Source organism: Mobula hypostoma, chromosome 1 (assembly GCF_963921235.1).
Source record: "Mobula hypostoma chromosome 1, sMobHyp1.1, whole genome shotgun sequence".
NCBI lineage: Eukaryota > Metazoa > Chordata > Chondrichthyes > Myliobatiformes > Myliobatidae > Mobula > Mobula hypostoma.
In genome coordinates, this window is record NC_086097.1 from 154,342,517 (window position 1) to 154,361,654 (window position 19,138).

At 42.5% G+C, this 19,138-nt stretch overlaps 1 protein-coding gene across 1 annotated transcript in view; it reads right to left on the reverse strand.

Annotated features, from left to right (window-relative positions):
- fam135b (family with sequence similarity 135 member B) overlaps positions 1-19,138 on the reverse strand; it is a 386,005-nt gene that overhangs the window by 288,207 nt on the left and 78,660 nt on the right. The gene's annotated exons all lie outside the window — the stretch shown is intronic.

The window sequence follows — 19,138 nt, forward strand, 5'->3', positions numbered from 1 at the left end:
TTCTTCCCTCAGCCACTGTTCTACCGAATGAATTGCTAGGAATCATGAGTGTTCTGTGAAGCTGTAGGTCATAAATAAATCAAGTTACTTTAACACCTCTTCACTTTCCTCTCCCCTAAAGACAACAATGCAATTGTTTTCAGCTCCTTGAGCTCCTTGTGAATCATTTACTTTCAAAACATAGACATTGCAATTTCACATTGCTAAGCCTAAAACAAGGGTCAGTAAGATATTTGGATAAGAAAACTTTTATCGTGCACACACTTGATCAACAAGAGTTTATGCTTTAAGAACTTACTTAGTTCTGGTGGATCCAAGTTGAAACCCTTCAAGAGTCCTCTAAAGTTAATATTTATGAATATTTATGAACATTTGGAGAGGCATGATTAGGAATAGTCAGCATGGCTTTGTCAAGGGCAGGTTGTGCCTTACCGAGCCTGATTGAATTTTTTGAGGATGTGACTAAACACATTGAAGAGTGTAGAGCAGTAGATGAAGTGTATATGGACCTTAGCAAGGCATTTGATAAGGTATCCCATGCAAGGCTTCTTGAGAAAGTAAAGAAGCATGGGATCCAAGGGGACCTTGCTTTGTGGATCCAAAACTGGCTTGCCCACAGAAGTCAAAGAGAGGTTGTAGATGGACCAGTGGTGTGCCTCAGGGTTCTGTTCTGGGACCCCCACTCTTTGTTATTTTTATAAATGACCTGGATGAGGGAGTGGAGGGATGGATTAGTAAAGTTGCTGATGACACAAAGGTTGGGGGTGTTGTGGACAGTGTAGAAGACTTTCAGAGTTTACAGCGGGACATTGATAGGATGCAAAACTGGGCTGAGAAATGGCAGATGGAGTTCAACCCACATAAGTGTGAGGTGGTTCATTTTGGTAGGTCAAATATGATGGCAGAATATAGCATTAATGGCAAGACTCTTGCCAGTGTGGAGGATCAGAGGGATCTTGGGGTCCAAGTCCATAGGTCACTCAAAGGTTGACTGTGTGGTTAAGAAGGCATATGGTGCATTGGCCTTCATCAATCGTGGGATTGAGTTAAGGAGCCGAGAGGTAATGTTGCAGCTATATAGGACCCTGGTCAGACACCACTTGGATTACTGTGCTCAATTCAGTACAGGAAGGCTGTGGAAGCCATAGAAAAGGTGCAGAAGAGATTTACAAGGATGTTGCCTGGATTGAGGAGCATGCCTTATGAGAATAGGTTGAGTGAACTCGGCCTTTTCTCCCTGGAGCGACTGACGATGAGAGGTGACCTGACAGAGGTCACCTAAGGAGAGGCATTGAGAGGCATTGATCCTGTGGATAATCAGAGGCTTCTTCCCAGGGCTGAAATGGCTAACACGAGAGGGCATAGTTTTAACGTGCTTGGAAGTAGGTACAGAGGAGATGTCAGAAGTTTTTTTACGCAGAGTGTGGTGAGTGTGTGGAATGGGCTGCTGGCGGCGGCGGTGGTGGAGGTGAAAACGATAGGGTTTTTTAAGAGACTCCTGGATGGATCCATGGAGCTTAGAAAAATAGAGGGTTATGGGTAAGCCTAGGTAGTTCTAAGGTAAGTACATGTTCAGCACAGCTTTGTGGGCCGAAGGGCCTGAATTGTGCTGTAGGTTTTCTATGTTTCTATTTTTTTTTTAAATATAGCATTCAAAATTGAAAATAAGGTTCATCTAAACATTATACAAATGAAATAATCAGTTGCGAGAGAGAGAGAGAAAACAATCTGTTTCTCTTTTCACTGATGTTGCCCAACCTGCTGAGGTGTTCTTCCCAACATTTTCTGTTTCTTTTCCATGCTTCGAACTTGTGTAATTGTTTATTTTAATAATTATTAAGCATTTTCATTAAATCTTCAAATTAAGCATGACAATCTCATTTTTGCATTCTAATTCCCTGAGAGGTAAAGCTTAACATTAAAGTAATTTGGTATACAGTGCCGGGCACAAAATAATTACTTAAGATAATGCTTAAAGCTAATTGAAAGACATTTCTAATTCTGAAAAACCAGAATTTTATAGAGTTTAAAATTACTTCATGGCTCTTGAATTGGCTAGAGTGTCTCAGGATTTAGAAGACCTGGTGACAATAACAAATGAGCAAAGTATTTAGAAATCAGGAAGATGTGCAATAGCAGTTGAATACCTTAGCTACTATCCTGTTGTACTCCTGTAGATGAAGAATAAAATATCTTCATTCATGTTTACATAGAATATGCCCAACCAACGCCTGCTGTTATAGATGACAAAGTAGGAAAAATGTCCTAAGCACCCAAAAAGATTGACTGGGTCTATAACTTTGAGCTTGATCGGATAAAACTGACTCTCAGGATGGGTAATATTGAAACAATGCCTGGATTCTAGCTTTGGCATGCAAAACAAACTGAAATATTACAGCACAGAAATATTGACTAGATAGTTGCAAACTGTCAAAGTCCCGATGCAAACTATTATGACTAGAAACTAAATCATGATGTAAGCACAATTTTAATTTCAATTAGACTATTTGCCTACTGGGCTTGTGTTAGCTTTTCATTATCTGCTGCCATACTTTGGGTAATTTTTCTATCTTGTCTAAATGTAGGAGGGAATCTCTGCTCAACAGTGTCCTTCACAGGTCACTGACGGTAGGCTGAACAACAGCAAATCACCGGAAACATTTTGAGGATAAGCTAAGAGAAGACGGAAAGGCACAATTCTCTTCTGAAAAGATCCAAGTGGTGAGCATAGTAGTAATAACTGCTCAGAATTCAATGAACAGACACTGATGGCACAAAAACAACCCTTACAGTTCACTATCTACTGAACCAAACCGATTGACCAACACCTGATTCATAGTGTTCTATGTGTCGATGATTCATGTGTTCATCTAGATACATCAAACATTTTAAGGAGTACTTGACTACACCACCCACTTGAAAAGTTTGTTTCAATTTCTAACCACCCTCTGGTTGAAACAGTTCTTTCTGAGATCCCCTTTAGACCTCTAAGTCCTCACCCTAAACCTATTCCCATTAGTCTTTGCCCATGCATGCCTTACTTAGCCAAATGTTTTACTGGTGGGCTGAATAAAAGTTACCACCATCCTGATAGGAAAAGATTAAAATAAACACTGTTGGGGTGTTCGGTAGAATGGGAAGGGAGAGAGTTTTGTGGGAGGTAGTGCAGAGAAGGCCATTAAACTCCGAACAACAAAAAAATGCCATTCATGCATGTTATACTGAACAATCACTCATCTATTCAATAAAATATCTGATAAAATAGGTGGGCTAAACAGCAAGTTACATTATTTTAATTAACTGACTGAACTATAATGCAAAGTAAGATTTTAATTGATCACCAATGATGTTAGTCTCAACACAATCTAATGGCATTTGCTTACAATGCATTACTTTGCTATTACATGGAATTCTCATTCAACTAATGCTACGTTTGTATAAAATAGCTTGTCACATTGAAAGTACATCCACTCAGTTTATTAAAAGCAACCATGAACATGGAAGCTTTTACATCTGCAAGTACATTATACATTTAATGTATCTAGAGGGTGCTGATTCACCACAGCTAGAGCCAGTAGAGCTGCAGCCTCTCAGCTCCCGAAATGGAGGTTCAATCCTGACCTCCAGTGCTATCCAGGTAGAACTTTCACATTCTCTCTGTGACTGGGTGGGGTTCCTTCTGCTGCTTTTGATTCCCAAAGACGTGTTAGGTGGTAATTTGGTTGGTCACTATAAATAGTCTCTAGTGTGTGGGTGAATGGAACAATCTGGGGAAATGCATGAGAATGTCGGGAGAACAAAAATAGATTAGAGAAAATGAGAGCTTGATGCTTGGCATCAAGGATCTGTTTTTGTTCTGACTTTACAGAAGCTTTTGCCTAAAGCAATGATCTGATGGGAAGACCAACCAAGTTCATGGGAACTAGTTATCCATATAAGTGTTTCAGTTTGCTCAAAATGGGCAGAGAACAAATAACGCTGCATTTCTAATTCAATCAAGTAACTAGATTCTTCTTAAGGATGAACACTCCTAATTTGTGGGAACGCTTGTGCTGAATGAATGCTGTTATCCAACTTGCCCTCAAGAGCAATAGATGACATACCCATAAGGAGGTAGAGAAGCTAGGATGGGTTGGGACAGAGCTGCTGGAAAGAAAGCTTGGAGATAGTGGTGCATTTTTCCCAGTGGATCTTAAGGCTAGCAATAACTCAGACCATTGCAATATTGTGAAGTTGACAGTATTTTGCAATGCAGTTCTCTGTTTGCATTAATGAAATGTAAATTTATTCCACAATTTGGCATGAAGCTACCTTACTTTGTAATAAAATATTGGAATAAAAAATTATTTAATTAAGCTGCAATGCCTCTTGTAGATACTTCCAGTGGTGGGAAAAGAAATGTTAATGATGTATTGGGCCATGTCCGCCACTCTCTGCAGCTTCTTACATTCATGAGCATTTGAATTGCTGTACCAGACCAAGGTGAAACAATGATGAGCCCCCAAATTTTAGACTTCACCACCCTGGTAAAATGTCAGTGACCTTCCACTCTATCCTGATTTTATATACACTCCTGATTTTATATACCTCTATAATGTCACTCCTCAGCCTCCTAAATTTGCTCTTTCCAGCATCCCATGGATCTCCATCTATTTTTACCAAACAGCCTGGAGGCTATAAATGCCCTTTCTCCATTTTGTGCAGTCATGTCTCAGGGATTCCCATGAGTCGGGATCGTACACCTTTACAAGGATGCTTTGAGAATATCCTCAAATCGTTTCCAACACCCATCTGGTGAACTCTTCCTTTGTGAAGGATTTTGGATTAGAATGCATAGTTCAAGGATCTAGTGCCTGACTATCAGAGCCAAATCGTTGTAATTGACTTCCCACTGCAAACAGTGGAAGCCTGGGAGAGAACACTGATGTGGACTTACTTATGACAGTATTGAATGACGAAGGATTTTATGGAGATGGCATTGTTAGTATCGCTCCAGATCTCAGAATTGGGTAGTCCATTCCTGTAAACATACAGGAGGGCAGAGATCATCGTAAAGCATGTGCTAGATCTGAACATTTGAGTCTTAAACATTCTTTTCCTTAAGATGGCTAAAAGACCCGCACTCAATGTGAAAGCATATCTGTCTTCTGCTAAGCTCTGTTCAAGCAATAGGAAGGAGTATACATTTTCCAGGATCTCATCATGTATGTACTTCATTTGACATTAGCATTATTATACAGCAGGGCAGATTAGTTGAAGACCTTTGCTCAGTAGTTGTTAAGTATCGGGTTCTTATATTGGCATGCTTCAGTGGACAAATTGACAAGCGCTTAAAGACATAAAAGACAGCAGGTGCCTGCAATGTAGAGCAATAAACAACTGCTGGAGGGACTCTTTGGTCAGGCAGCTTCAGTGGAGGAAAGTGGACAGTCACATTTCGGGTTGAGGTCCTTCATCTGGAGTGAAAGAGGTGAAGACTATCTCCTCACTAAACTTTCAGTCCAGATTAAGGGTCTCAACCCATGAATATGCTTCACTATTTCCCCCTCTCTTTTTGCACTACTTATTATTTATATATATACAAACACTTATTGTAATTTAGTTTTTATTATTATGTATCACAATGTGCTGCTGCTGCAAAACAATAAATTTCATGACATATGCCGGTGATGTTAAATCTGATTCTGAAAGACACATAATCATTTTAAAAAATTAAGCAGGATTGCACGATATGGGACAAATACTTGAATGCACAAAACAACCAAAAAGCAAGCACTGAGTTAGAAGCATTACAAATACAGAGCATTGCAATATGGTAAATACAACTGATTTTGGTTGAAGTCTAGACCCTTAGAGTGGTAGAAATGTATATCTCTGTTTCTCTTGGAAAGGCTGAGGAAGGATTTTGTTAGAATGATACCAGAGATGGTGGACTTCTGTCACGTGCAGCGACTAAAGATTCTAAGGTTATTAATTTATGGAAAATATTTTAAAAGTTAGAAATCTATTACAAGAAGTTGGAGTCAAGGAAACTTTCTCTTAACATTCACTTAATCACTCAGGTTATTAATTGAGTACTGCAATCATTTGGTGAACCTGAAATAAGTCAGATCACTTATGGATCTATTCATTGAGGTCACCAAACAAAATTGATTCCATTAGTGCTGGGGTTCTGATTCCCAAAGCAGTACTTGTCCATTTCCATTTCAATCAGTTATGCTTCCTCCCATGGTGCTCCTTACATTGCAGCCTGTAATGTAATTTATAATTCAGCAAGACAGAAAAAATATAAATAAGAGAAAACAACAAATTAAACAGGTAGACAGTATGACAATATGACACTGTAAGGTTTGCACTCTGAGGACCTGCTAAGTTTTTTTCTAAAGCGTCTTTTCAATTAGCAATGTCATAATATTATGTTAAGCAGCACAGAAGTGGTGCAGCATTTAAAATGATAATAACTATCAACAGTATTTCAGCTTCCTACCTTCTGATCATAAATCTCAGAAATCGTAACATTTGCAAACAACACAATGAGGTTCAATAGAAGAACAATCCTTAAAATTAGGCCAATCAAGTTTAATGTCAGAGGAAGCACCTTTTTAGGAATGATCATCAGTTAGCTGTTTGTAAGACCATTCAGCCCATTAAACCTGCTGCACCATTTGATCATGGCTTATCTATTTTCCCTCTCAATCCCACTCACCTACCTACCCCCTGCCATCTTTACTAACCAAGAACCTGTCAAAATCTGCTCTAAATATTCATAATGATCTGGCCTCCACAGCTGTTTATGGCAATGAATTCCACTTATTCACCACGCTCTGAGCTAAAGAAATTCCTCCTCATCTCTGTTCTAAAGAGATGTCCTTCTATTATAAGGTTGTGCCCTCTTCTGAGACTCTTCCACCATTGGAAACATCTTCCCATGTCGACTCTATCCAGGCCTTTCAATATTCTTTCTTTTAATGCAAGATCACAGCTAGATGTTTTGAAGCGAAGATTAAGAGATTGCTGGATGGCAAGTGGAATAAGGGTTATCAAACTAAGTAGATGGAATTAAGATACAGGCAAGCTATGATCTACTGAACAGCAGAACAAGTTGGCTAACCCTACTCCTGCTCCTATTGTTCAGCATATACATAAAGACAAAGGTGCTGTGGAAGCATTTATGCATTTTTTGGTTCCTTAAGAATGTTATAGCTAGGGGTAGCAGTGGGAATCAGCTCCCATTACCTATTAAATGCTCCCAAAGACATGAATCTCAAATAGTCTCTGACCAACAAGTTCAAATCCTAGCCTTCTCATGCAATTTAGCTACCAAGCCCAGCGGAACCATTTCTACTGACAGCAGAAGGGATTACTGGCAGCTTAAAACCAGGAACTTCATTCAGATGTGGCTCATCGGCTGTGCTATCTCAACTAGGTGAAAGAAAACTCCAATCTCAAACCTCTGCTGCCTCGCAGCTATACCCACTCATAGGGAAGGGTTCAGGAGTAAACCCTGAATAAAAATCCAGAGCAGTCCTACATTGAGTTCAATGCTGATTGGCAATTCCTGCCATGACACTGACGTCAAACTATCGGTCTCTGCCATTTCTTTGGATTCATCAGTTGTGTGGAGAGGCAGAGCCTGACGCATGGGCAACAGCTTGCTCTTTATATCGTACTGCCCCAGCTTGTGTATCATGTAGACAACTGGGGCACAACAACTATGGTCAACTTCGATCAATGGATGGCCTCAATATTCAGTTCTTAGTTTAATGTAGTTAGCTGGCATGGCTCAGAGTGTACTGTTTAGCTTAGTATGGAGGAACTTATATCAAATAGCAAACCAAAGAAGACCAATGAGTCAAATGTTATTTAAATTTTATAGGATACTGATCTGGATGATATTGCCCAAGAAGCCTTTCCACATTGGAAGGTATGAATTATGCTAACCTGATGCATGTTTTCTGCTTGGGACCCCAGCTGCAATATCTTATTGCCCATGAGTGCAATGCAACATGTACAGTAGAGCTGGCCATAAGCAACCAAACAAAGAACTTCTGCTCAGGCCTCTAGAAGAATTCAGCTAGATTGTAGGCTATAGTAGCAGAGCGGGGAGAAATCCTGTTCAGGCAATATGTGCCGAGGTTTGGTCAGTGAAGGATTAGAAATCCTGGAGTCATAATGGAGCACCAGTAATGGTTGCAGGGGTGAAAATGAGAAATGCATGGGACTCGTGAAGCATCACAGACACCTCTGTTGTCATCTTACATTCTTGATGTACTGTGTACTCAGCACTGAGCTGAGCCACGTCCTCAAGAGGCAATTTAAAATTATGTACAGACAGTACTCATCATGAAGTACAGTGGCAGAGAGCTGAGTTTCCACCTGGTATACACAATGCATATAAAGTTAATGACATAATGCTATTACATGATCAATATTTTTATAAACCTTATATGCAACAGTTAGGGAAATGATCAGGCTGACATCTGGGAAACAGGCAGGTCCAGCACAACAGGCCAGGTGTACAAGACTGTCACAGTACAACACTGGGTGTGGTGAGGATGATGCATATATAAGGAGTAGCTTCGAATTTTGGTAATGAATTCCAGGGCTGTGAACCAGGTCTTGCAACTCTAGTTTAAATCATAAAGAAGTAATTATACCTCCCATCTTTTGAAAAACCTGCTTCCACCCAAGGAGCTGATGCCAAAGTCACAGACTGTGCAGTTGTAGTGACATGGCATGCAAACACACACTGAATACTTCTGGAAGACTTTGTGCACCAGTATGCTAAAAATAGAGAGGGAATGGGAGCAAACTGATGTTCTAAGGGCCTGATCATACTTAGTGGCCGAACTTTGGTAATATTCTGTGGCATAACACACAAAAGGAATTGTACTTCCTGAAGCACCTTCAATTACTCCAAAAGACTGAGGTTTGGTAAAATACTGAAAGGCTTTTATTCGCTGTACAATACGACCTCCACAGTGAGTGTCTGCCCTCGGACTGAGGGGGAGGGGCAAGGCGAACACCTTTATACAGGACTCTGTGGGAGGAGCCACAGGGGCAGTCAGCAGAGGGGTGTGTCCAGACAGGTAACCCAGTTACAACATATATACATGGTTTACCACATTCACCCCTCCTTTTTTTGAAAAAGAGTCCCGCGGGGTGAAGTGACTGACAATATTTACAAGAAGTATATTTACAGGTTAAGTCTATCAGGCGGTCAAGTCCGTCGCCGTGATCTACGTAGCACCAGCGGTGATTGCACCAGCGATGGCGGTTGTGCTGGCTCCGGCCTGACTTCAGGTGCCAGCACGTTAGGCATCGGTAATCCCTCATGCGTGTGCATCGCGCCCGGTACGGGAGTGTCGTGTGGTGTCTGTATAGGGTTTGGGGTGCACGGTGTCTCGTAGGTACATACATTGGTGGGTACGGGGTCAATAGTCACCACGGAGTGTTCAGGGTAGGGGCCCGGAGCTCCTGCGGGCGCCAGGTCGCGGATGGAGATCGTGTCCTCCCGCCCATCAGGTAAAACCACGTAGGCATACTGGGGGTTCGCATGAAGTAAGTGAACCCTCTCGACTATCGGGGAGTATTTATTGCTCCTCGCATGTTTCCAGAGCAGCACTGGCCCCAGGGACGTCAGCCAAGATGGTAGAGTGGTTCCAATGGTCGATTTTCTGGGAAAAGAAAAGAGCCGCTCATGAGGGGTGGCATTGGTGGCTGTGCATAACAGGGAGCGGATGGAGTGGAGTGCCTCGGGAAGGACCTCCTGCCAGCGGGAAACCGGCAGTCCCTTTGACCTGAGGGCTAAGAGTGTGGCTTTCCACACTGTGCCATTCTCCTTCTCTACCTGTCCATTCCCCCGGGGATTATAGCTCGCGGTCCTACTGGTTGCAATTCCCCTAGCCAGTAGATATTGGTGCAGCTCGTCACTCATAAACGAGGACCCTCTGTCACTGTGGATATAGCATGGGTATCCGAACAGAGTGAAGAGCTTGCGCAGGGCTTTTATAACTGACGTGGTAGTGGTGTCGGGGCAGGGGATGGCGAAGGGGAACCGCGAGTACTCGTCAATTATGTTAAGAAAGTACACATTGCGGTCAGTGGAGGGAAGGGGCCCTTAAAGTCAACACTCAGTTGCTTAAAGGGGCGGGTGGCCTTGATGAGTGGTGCCTTTTCGGGTCGGTAGAAGTGCGGTTTGCACTCTGCGCAGACTTGGCAGTCCCTGGTCATCATCCTAATCTCCTCAAGGGAGTAAGGCAGGTTCCAGGCTTTCACGAAGTGGAAAAGCCGGGTGACTCCCAGGTGGCAAAGGTCTACATGTAGGGCGTATAGCCGGTCAATCTGCGCGCTGGCGCATGTTCCCCGGGATAGGGCATCGGAGGGCTCGTTGAGCTTCCCAGGCCTGTACATGATGTCATAGTTGTAGGTGGAGAGTTCGATTCTCCACCTCAGAATTTTATCATTTTTGATTTTGCTCCGCTGCTGATTATTAAACATGAATGCGACTGAGCGCTGGTCAGTTAGCAGGGTGAACCTTTTGCCGGCAAGATAGTGCCTCCAGTGCCTTATAGCTTCCACTATGGCCTGGGCCTCCTTCTCTACCGCAGAGTGCCGAATTTCAGGGCCTTGAAGAGTACGGGAGAAGAACGCCACTGGTCTTCCTGCCTGGTTGAGGGTAGCGGCCAGCGCAAAGTCGGAGGCGTCACTCTCTACTTGGAAGGGAATGGCCTCATCCATCGCATGCATTGCTGCTTTGGCAATGTCCCCTTTTATGCGGTTGAAGGCCGCGTGGGCCTCGGCAGAGAGGGGGAATGTGGTGGACTTGACCAGGGAGCGAGCCTTGTCTGCATAGTTAGAGACCCATTGGGCGTAATATGAAAAGAAGCCCAGGCACCTTTTGAGGGCTCTGAGGGTATTGGGAAGAGGGAGTTCCAACAAGGGGCGCATACGGTCGGGGTCAGGGCCAATGACTCCATTCTCCACGACACACCCAAGGATAGCAAGTCGGGTGGTCCCAAATACACACTTGTCCTTGTTATAGGTGAGGCTGAAAGATTTGGCCGCTTGGAGAAATTTTTGGAGGTTGTTGTCGTGATCCTGCTGGTCGTGACCGCAGATGGTGATGTTATCCAGATATGGGAACGTGGCCTTCAGTTGGCACTGGTCCACCATCCAGTCCATTGCCCTCTGGAAGACAGATACACCATTCGTGACACGAAAGGGGACGCGCAGGAATTGATAATGCCTGCCATCCGCCTCGAAGGCAGTGTAAGGGCGGTCCTCCCGGCGGATGGGGAGCTGATGGTAAGCAGATTTTAGATCTATGGTCGAGTACACCTTGTACTGTGCTATCTGATTGACCATATCCGCGATGCGGGGTAGAGGGTACGCGTCGAGCTGCGTGAACCTATTAATGGTCTGGCTATAGTCCACGACCATCCTATTCTTCTCCCCGTTCCGAACAACCACCACCTGCACCCTCCAAGGACTTGTGCTTGTCTCAATGACCCCCTCCCTGAGCAGCCGCTGCACCTCCGACTTAATGAAAGCTCTGTCCCCCGCGCTGTACCTCCTGCTTTTAGTTGCCACAAGTTTACAGTCAGGGGTCAGGTTGGCGAACAGCGGTGGGGGAGGGATCCTGAGGGTGGAGAGGCCGCAAGTGGTGTCGGTAGTGTGGCAGTTGGCATGATGTTGGGTGGGATGCGCGGGTCGGTGTGTGTGTGTGGTCAGTAGCGGGGTACATGACATATCTCTACAAAACAGGGGATTTATGACAGTAATTGGCGGGAGGGGCCCATCATACTTCATTGTCACGCTTTTCAGGTGGCTCTGGAAGTCCAACCCCAACAGCACAGGGGCACACAGTTGAGGCAAGACCAGTAACGTAAAGTCCCAATATTCTGTGCCCTGCACCACTAGTGTCGCTACACAACCCCCCGGATGTCTGTTGTATGCGACCTGGAGGCCATGGTGACCCTCCGACTTACCGGCCGTATCATGAGTCCACAATGCTGCACCGTGGCCGGGTGGATAAAACTCTCCGTGCTGCCTGTGTCAAACAGGCAGCTTGTCCTGTGCCCCTCCACCAGGATGTCCATCATTGACCTTGCGAGCTGGTGGGGAGAGCTTTGGTCGAGGGTCACGGAAGCCAGGGTGGGGTCGCTGTCTTGGTCCGGCGTGGTGGGGTGCCCCGTAAGCACCCGTTGGTCGTAGGCGGTGGGAGGTGGCGCCGACCAAGATGGCCGCCCCCATATCTCGCACGTGGTGGTGGCGTGCAGGGAAGATGGTGGCAGGCAAGATGGCGACCCCCATGTCTCGCACGTGGTGGCAGTGTGCAGGGAAGATGGCAACCCCCACGTCGCGCACGCAGTGCTGCTCGATCCCGCTCGCGGTTTTGACTTACAAACCTTGGCGAAGTGGCCTTCTTTCCGCAGCTGGAGCAGGTAGCTTGTCGGGCCGGGCAGCGTTTCCGGGGATGCTTCTCCAGTCCGCAGAAGTAGCACTTCGCGGATTCACAACTGGCGGCAGCCGAGGTCGATTCGCCGGCAGGTTGCGGGGTCTGCGGCACCCACAAGGCCATCGGGGGATCGCGTGCCTGGAGAGCCTCGGAGTTATGCAGAGCGGCCTCCAACGTATTAGCCAGCTCCATCGCCGAATTTAGGGTAAGATCGGCTTTTTCCAGCAGCCGCTGGCGCACGTACACTGACCTGGTCCCCGTGACGAAGGCTTCCCTCACTAGGAGTTCTGCATGCTGCGCCGCCGTCAGCTCCTGGCAATTGCAGGCCCGCACGAGCGTCCGTAGGGCCTGGACGAACTCAGCACTTGATTTCCCGGGACGTTGTTGCCGTGTTGCTAAACGGTGCCGAGCATAGACGCTGTTTATCGGCCGCAGGTATTGCCTTTTGAGTGGGTTCATCGCGCCGTCGTAGTTCGGCTGGTCTCTGATCAGCGAATAGACCCGTGGACTGACCCTGGAGAGTAGAACTCTGCGCTTCGCTACGGGGTCGGTCGCTTTAATCTCCTCTAGATACGCTTCGAAGCAGGCCGGCCAGAGTTCAAAAGCGTTTCCAGCTTCAGGTGTTTGTGGATTGAGGTCTAATTTTTCTGGTCTCGGGGCCTGTTCCATGTTTTAAAACGTACAGCGAATAAAATTGAAGCACCTTCAATTACTCCAAAAGACTGAGGTTTGGTAAAATACTGAAACTCTTATTCGCTGTACAATACGACCTCCACAGTGAGTGTCTGCCCCCGGACTGAGGGGGAGGGGCAAGGCAAACACCTTTATACAGGACTCTGTGGGAGGAGCCACAGGGGCAGTCAGCAGAGGGGTGTGTCCAGACAGGTAACCCAGTTACAACATATATACATGGTTTACCACACTTCCATACAGAATTCATGCACCATAACATCCTTGGGTGATAACTACAAACTAGGTGAGATTTAACAAATATCATGGTGGCTCTCATGAAGAAGATGATATTGACAGTACACCTGATTCAAAAATTCGTTAAAGAAATGGATGGGATCTTGGATCTGAGTGAGAATGGAAAAATTATATTGCCTATGTTAAATATATTTAATAAATCGTGAGCTTCTTCCTGAAAACTGTTTGTGAATGAAAAATTTCAAATCTTTTCCTTATTCTTGCTTTCTTATATACTTACATTTTAAAACTTTAAAATATTTTCTTCAACAGACTTTCAACATTTATAAATGTCAGTATAAAATATATTACAAGTGAATTTTGTAGGAAAAGCAATGTTCTGTAATAATTTATTGGTACTGGATGGATCATCGGATGGACATGCTGATCCAACTGAATGGATAAAAAGGCATGAGGTCAACATCATTCTACAGTGCATTAGTCAGTCACCAATGAGGTACCGACAGAAACTCTGGTTAACTAATTTCAAGGATACTCTATAGGGGAAAATTATTCTGGCAACACATTTTCTTAATCAGTAACTGTGGAAATGAAACTGGCAAGTCCTATATTGCAGTAATGAACACGTCCAATTACCAGGTACATTGTAAATGTTGAATTCCACTCTTTGTATCAATTTTAACAGTTTCTCTGCCAAGAACACAATAGCTGGATTAATGGCACACAAGGGAGAATCTGCAGATGCTGGCAATTCAAGCAACACACAAAATGCTGGAGGAACTCAGCAGGCCAGGCAGAATCTATGGAAAAAAGTACAGTCAACATTTCCGGCTAAGACAGGATAGAAAAGATGAGGAGTACTGTCTGTTTTTCCATTGATGCTGCCAAGCCTGCTGAGTTCCTTCAGCATTTTGTGAGTGCAGCAAGATTAATGGGCTTAGCTCCAACAAGGAACCCTGGAAGCCAGGAAGAAGGTTACAGTTGCAGAATAAGGACAGATCTGGTACAAGTGCTGAGCAGTAGCAGATCCTGGTGAAAAACATTATACCACAGGTGTGACTAGGGCTAAAATTACAGAACATGGCTTAGATTGTGTCCTCTCCCAAATGTGGGGGAATCTTTGGATGATGGTAGAGCCACATATGACAATTCTGATAGCATGTTACCTTGGGGTGCTTACAGGAAGCCTCCTGGGAGCCTGTTTTCCATGTTGACAACCCATTTAACACACTTGTTAACCTATTTGGGTAATGAAAACTATGACGTGAATATTAGGGTCAATTTGATAGTCCTGTGAGCCAATAAACACTGCCAGGTTAAACGATATACCAGCTCTTCATTATATAACCTAGGCTAGCATATCAGTTTAGTACTGAGAGAATACAACATTGTGTGAGGTAGCACATTTCAAAGAGTTATTGTATTTATGTCTCATCAATCTGTTCAAGTGGAATATTATTCAAAGCAAAACTCAGCTGGAATTTCCCAACCTAAATCAGCAAAAAGTAGTTAACAATTTACCTGTATTTCTATGTGTGTGATCTTTTAATCACTAATAATCAACAAATTGCTACATTTGCCTTCAGAAATATAGCAAACGCACGAGAACATCAAACCCATTCAACAGGATCACGGCCATTCTACTCTGGACTCAATTCTCTTCTTTGTCAGTTCCACATATACTTCAATTCTAGATCTTTGAAATATTTATCTATCTTCATCTTAAATGTCAAAAAATTTGCCCCGACATTAGAAATTTCATGAATTCAAATACATTATCAGAGTCAAAATTGAAGAAACCTAGACTTGGTTTTCAAAATACCATGTGAATACAAACACCTGTATTGTTATTGTGAGCAGTTTTGGATCCCTTATCTTAGAAAGGATGTGCTGAAACTGGAGAGGGTTCAAAGGAGCTTCACAAAAATTCCAGAATTGAAAGGCCTGTCACATGAAGAGCATTTGATAGCTCTGAGCCTGTATTCATAAGAATTCAGAAGAATGAGGGGTGACCTCATTGAAATTTATCGAATGGTGAAAGGCCTTGATAGAGTGGATGTGGAGAGAATGTTTCCTATGTTGGGAGTGTCTAAGACAGAAGGACACGGCCTTAGAATAGAAGAGCATACTTTTAGAACAGAGATGAAGAGGAATTTTTTTCCACCACAGAGAAATTGTGGAATTCGTTGCCACAGGCAACTGTGCTGACAAATCTTTATATGTATTTAAGACAAAGGTTCATATATTCTTGATTGGTTAGGGCATGATACCGGTGGGGGGGGGGGTTGTGGGGGAGGCAGGAGGTTGGCTGATGAAATGGTGAATCAGGCTCGATGGGCCAAATGGCCTAATTCTGCAATACTTCATGGCCTTAATAATTAACAATATTTATTTGAACATATATTTTGATTGAATGTTCAAAGCCTAAGAGGCAAAAAATCAAAGGTATGAAGAGAAGGCAAGTACTACAGCTGTTCCACAGATAGTGTTGTAGATGTTCTTTGAAATAATGAGCATAAATCAGATACTTGAGCATTTAGGTATACCTGTGTACAAAGAGGTTGACAAATTCAGTAAATGGGTTATATTAGTGTTAGCTTATAATGGAGAGGCAATGTCATTGCTATATTTCCCAAATCTGAAGAGAAGCATATGGTACAATAAGAATAACATTTTAGTTTAATCAGTGTCAACAGCCTTCAGCATCACTGTGCAAACTTTGCCTGCCAACCTTTATATGTCCACGTTCTGACAGAGAATCTGCTGAGAATTCCAAAAGGTTAACATGCCAACTATGGGTAAATAAAAGACAACCGATACTTCAAACTCATCCGCTTTAAGTCAGCATGCATTATAGAGCAACAGAATATGATTTAACAAGACTGTGGTGGTTGTGCTCCTGTGATGTCCTGTCAAAGTAATCTGTACGGTAATGTAAAAAAACCCAAAAAAAACAAACAAAAATTCATCCTTATTATTATTATCATTCATTTCCCAGTAGTCATAATCAGGATCTATGATCCCACATTACATAAACAAAATTTTGACGAAAGCAATTGTCAGGGAAGTGATGAACAACAAAACACTTCATTTATTTCACAATACACTTGACCCTTCAATCTCCATTCGTAAAATTTATTATCTCCACAACCTCAACAAGTAGCAGAATTAATTGCCATCTGCCTTCACCATTCTTCTCTGACTCCCTGCACACAATATTCCCCATACACTGTTCCTTTCCTAATCCTGATCCCAAAGATGGGAGATTTGGTACAATTTATTTTTCTTTAACATTGGTTTTTGAGCAATGGGGATAGATGCATACAACATGCATTTTCAATAAGCTAACAAGAAAAAAAGTCATGCTACCTTAACTAGTTTAGTCCGTCTAATTTACTGCAAACATTAATGTCTGTACAGCACGCAACAACCACATCTCGTATATCCCAACACAATCTCTCATTAAACCCACCTCACCATGTTCCTTGAAATGGTTACGCTCTAAACAAACTGTTTGCCGTATTACACTCTAGTATAAAAATAGAACTGACAAAAAGGCACATTTAAACATCACATAATTATCGTTGCATACTTCTATGCACAAGTAAACATCCACAGAATAGCAATTAATGTGATTAGAGACAGTTTAAAATTGAACTTCCACCTCTTTATTTGCTATGATCAAAGCGGCATGGTAAATGCTTGATCTTAAAAAGGCCATTCATTTGAAAACAAAGTCAGCTCAAAGCAAATTGAATTTTGTTCCGAACATTGCTCACCATTTATTTTAGTCAGTAAAACAATTTATCAACTTGTTGCTGAGGCAGCTGAATTACCAAAGCACATTTCAGTGTACCTTATATCATTCTGCACATTTATTTTGAAGGATATAACAGATAAGTATCAATGAAGCTTTTCCCAAATTTGAATTGTTGGTTCTTACATTATATAACCATGTGTCACTTTTCTGCTTCACTTCGTGCAGCCTCTTCTATCTCCCTGCAGCTGTTCCGATGAAGACACCCAGCTGAAACATTAATCTGTATTTTACATTTTGGGTAGTGATAAACCTGTTTCCTATAAGCTTCCATATCAATTCTGTTTGTGTTTAACTTTTCCAATATTCACAACCTTCTATTGCAACAAGAATTTAAAGTAAACAGTGTTTCCTATTTTTCAAATTATTTCCTTTTCAAAATAGGACTGGTTTTTCTGTAACTATTCAGAAATGTAATAAATTAAATTACAGTCAATTGAGATATTGGTTAATTATTTCAAACACATCTTAAAGACAAAACCTATTCAAGAACATAGCCTGGAATTCCTTTGTTCATTTGGGACACAATGTCACTTAATTGGGACAAGAGACTATGACTGAACTCTTTCTACCAAGCATCAGTTGCAAGATCTATTGTGACCATTAGACAATACACTATGCTCAGAGCAAACTGCTCTAAAATAGCATCAGTCGTATGTACATGATCAAAAAGCAGTGACTTTCATCACTCATATTTGGTGAGAAATACGCAGTAAGGCTATTTAGAACTGTTTGGTTACTGTGGCTTCAAGCATTCAGGTTTGGAGATGCCAGAACCAGCCAGGTGAAAAAATGAAATGACTCCACTATGAGAGTAAGCTAGGAACTATGAAGAATTTGAAGGAATCAACAATCATCTTGAACGTTACAATGAAAATGATGAGTTGGAGAATGCAATCTTTAAAAGTATTGTGTGAAGGCAGTTCATTATCTGTACTAGGTGTCTGGGCTGATTTTGTTGACTTACAGTCAACTAAAAGAACACGGCAGTGTACACTGGATGAATTCCTCCATCGATAACTATCATGAACTAACACGCAGTTTTATAGAAATACAGAATAATGTTTGTTCTGTATTTCAATAAATACATAATTTGTTGCTCAGATAAGCAGCAGTTTGTCTTTTTTTATACCTTTTAAACTATTTCCATGAAAGTTCAGCTAATTGGGGCAGCCACTTAATTGGGACAAAATGTACTGGTCTCAATGTGTCATGTGTCCCAATTAACTGGAATCCACTGCATTTACTTTTAAAAAATGCAGTAAGAAATTACTTGCTTAAATATACTGCAAAAGTCTGAGGCATATATATGCTAGGGTGCCTAAGACTTTTAAACTCTCCTCTGATTCACAAGCTGTAGATCATGTGATAATCACCTCTTTTTTCAAAAATAAAGACAGAAGTGCCAGTTCTGACCCAAATAAGAATGGCTGGTTCACAATTTTTGATTGCTCTATTCAGCTGAGTGCCTACAGGTGAATTCTGGCCCTCAGATTCTGCTTCACCAGTTGGATATTTCCAGCGGTTTCAAATTTTCAGAATCTCATGTATTGTTATCCAGTAATTTCAAATAATAATTCAGAATTTGGATAACAATTCTGTGTTGATAATACAGAATATATGAATCTGTTTCACCTTGAGTGCTAGAATGATCTTTTGCATTATTCCTTATCCCATTCCATGTCCCTCTTTCACCTTGCATTATCATTCCTTTCTCCATTTCATCTCTCCTGCTTTACAGCACACCACCATCTCTTCCAATATCTCCTCTCCTTTCACTTTTCTCTACATTTTAATGACTGTTCACCTTTCCAGATCTGATGAAATGTCCTTGTTTGGAAATTTAACATCATTTCTGACTTCACACGTGGTGCTTGTCCTGCTTAGTATCTCCAGCGTGTTATAGTTTGGTTATTGTAATAGATTACAACATT